This window comes from Nanorana parkeri, unplaced genomic scaffold (genome assembly GCF_000935625.1).
Source record: "Nanorana parkeri isolate BGI_ZX_2015 unplaced genomic scaffold, ASM93562v1 scaffold3520, whole genome shotgun sequence".
Lineage (NCBI taxonomy): Eukaryota > Metazoa > Chordata > Amphibia > Anura > Dicroglossidae > Nanorana > Nanorana parkeri.
Window position 1 is genome coordinate 7,601 of NW_017309788.1, and position 2,827 is coordinate 10,427.

The 2,827-nt window shown below is 53.0% G+C and overlaps 1 protein-coding gene across 1 annotated transcript in view; it reads right to left on the reverse strand.

The window, feature by feature from the left end:
- The window catches only part of LOC108803237 (neutral amino acid transporter B(0)-like), a 16,064-nt gene that overhangs the window by 2,602 nt on the left and 10,635 nt on the right, over nucleotides 1-2,827 (reverse strand). The window lies entirely within an intron of this gene.

The window sequence follows — 2,827 nt, forward strand, 5'->3', positions numbered from 1 at the left end:
AGGGCCGGCGTCTCCCGGGATATAAATGTCACTTTGCTGTCTCATGTTTCTCTGTACAGACTTGTTCTAATAAAGTGCCGAGTGCGAGTTCTGTGCCCCGGGACTGGCGGGCGGCCATGACGCTGCACCCTGTGTGATGGTATCACTGCCATGTGACGGGGGTGGGGGAGGGGACATGCACCTGCTTACTATAAATGGAGAGATTGGGACAAAGGGGAACCCGTCACCTCGGCCCATTCCCATCCGGTGCTGCCGAGCTCTGCCCTGGGATAGAAGACCGCGCAGGAGTCGGGGGTGGGGTGGTGTGTGCGGTGGCCGGGTCCCTTTCACTGGAGTAGGTGCAGTGACAGTTCACATCACATGCTGAGGGACTACAATTCCCAGCATGCCCGACCAGCCTCTCCCAGAATGAAGAGCTGGTGCCATCTCCCAAAACACAGGAATAGCGGCTGTAATTCTAGAAACTACAACTCCCATCATGCATCTGTCTCTGGGAAATGGCTTAGACTCTTGCAATGCCGCATGGGACTTGTCAGGGGTAGGCTACCTCGGCACTCCAGCTAGTGTGGAACTACAAGTCCCATGAGGCATTGCAAGAAGGAGCGGGCGGGGGGGGTGGGGTTTGGTGCCACGGGGGGGGGGGGGGGGGGGTAATAGAACATCATGCCCGGCGCTACCGCAAGGCAAGCGGCCGCCTGAGGGCGGAAAAAAAAGGGCATTGTGACAAGTACTCGTACAAATGCTCCAACGCTTGCGGTGTTTTTTTTTTCTTCACTTACCTTCGGCGCGGGAGAGCGCTGGTCCGGTGGGAGGAGCTCCAGGCGGGGTCCTAATTTAGCTGGCCGGCGACTGTCCAGAGGACCCCAACACGCGCGGCACCTCAGGCAGTCGCCGGCCAGCTAAAAGAAGGGGTTAAATGATCCGTAGTACAGCTACATATTATGTACTATGGATCTTTTAACCCCTTCATGTTAGCAGTGCAGAATTATAAATCTATTGCTGTAGTGTACTGGACGTGTGTAACGTACATGTACTACATATAGAGTACACTGCAGTCATAGAGTTACAATTCTCCCCGGCTAACATGAAGGGGTTAAATTATCCGTAGTACATAACATGTAGTTGCACTACGGATCATTTAACCCCTTCATGTTAGCAGGGGATAATAGTGACTCTATTGCTGCAGTGTATCCTATATGTAGTACATCTATACAGTACACGTTCCCAATACACTGCAGCAATAGATTCACAATAATCCTCGGCTAACATGAAGGGGTTAAAAGATCCATAGTACATAACATGTAGCTGTACTACGGATCATTTAACCCCTTCATATTAGCCGAGCAGAATTGTAAATCTATTGCTGCAGTGTACGGGACGTGTGTGCTGTATATGTACTGTGGATCATGATTTAACCCCTTCATGTCAGCAGGGCAGAATTGTGAGCGCCTCCCACAAGCTGAGCACCGAGGCGCGATGCAGCGATCCTGCCCGGCGCCGACTACGAGAGGCACCGCGTGAGGCGACAGAGATCGGAGTGAAACTGGGAGTGAGGGAAGCTGGGAAGGGGCTGGCTGTAAATCTATTGCTATAGTGTACTGGACGTGTGTCATGTATGTGTAGTATGTAGTACATATATACAGCACACAGCTCCACCACTAGAGTTACAATTCTCCCCTCCTAACATGAATAGGTTCCATCATGATCCATAACATGCCATTGTACTACGGATCATTTAACCAGTTAGTGAATAGGGAGTGCGGCTAGTGTTAGTGAATAGGGAGTGCGGCTAGTGTTAGTGAATAGGGAGTGCGGCTAGTGTTAGTGAATAGGGAGTGCGGCTAGTGTTAGTGAATAGGGAGTGCGGCTAGTGTTAGTGAATAGGGAGTGCGGCTAGTGTTAGTTTATGGTCCTGCTCAACATATTTTGCGGTTCTCCGTACTGTTACGGGGGGGGCGCATTGTGGGGGGGGGGGGGGGTTCCACCCCCTTCGCCTGTGTAGGCATTTGCACCCCTTTCCATTGGATCCCTCAGCAGCCAATAGGGAGGTTGGGGGGGCTGTGCAGACACCAGGAAGCAGCGATTTCCAGGTTGGAGTATCCACATGTGCCGCCCTTCCCCCTTCTATCTCCGCTCCCTGGCCGCCCTGCTCATCCTTTGGCTTCAATACTGCCAAATATGCAACAACTGAGGGCAGAGGATGAGCATGGCAGAGCATTCTGACCTTTATTTCTAAGAGAACCTCCGAGTCACCCGGCACGGCGCATGTCCCCTCCCCCCCGTGTGCCGCCGGCCAACATACAGCTGAGTGAAGGTCACATAATGAGTAACAGAGTCCTATGTACACCTAATAAATATCACACGGGCTGCGTGACCCCCGCACTCCGGGGCCCGGGGGGACAGACGCGCACTCCGGGGCCCGGGGGTACTCATTTTGCCTGATGAAGGGGATCCTGTGACACCCCGAAACGTTGCTTTCTGATGCGTTGTGCTGTGTCTCGTGCGTCAATAAACGGACGCCATTGCTTCATCACTTGGAGTGCCGGCGTCTATGTTATCCGGTGATTAGAGACGGTTGTCACCCATCGACATCTAAACTACACATCCCATCGTCCATCCACAATAACATTACAGACATAACGCAACACGACATTCACACGGAGCACAGGACACATTCACACGGAGGCGGGCCCGTAGACAGGAAGCCCGCCCCTTGCAGCATTGGGGACGCAGGATTAGATCCCGCTGGTTTCTGGAATTGGAGGCGAGCTCGCTGATTGGAGGAGAAGGTACCTTATTGCCCCGACAACAGCATAAGTTACAGTTC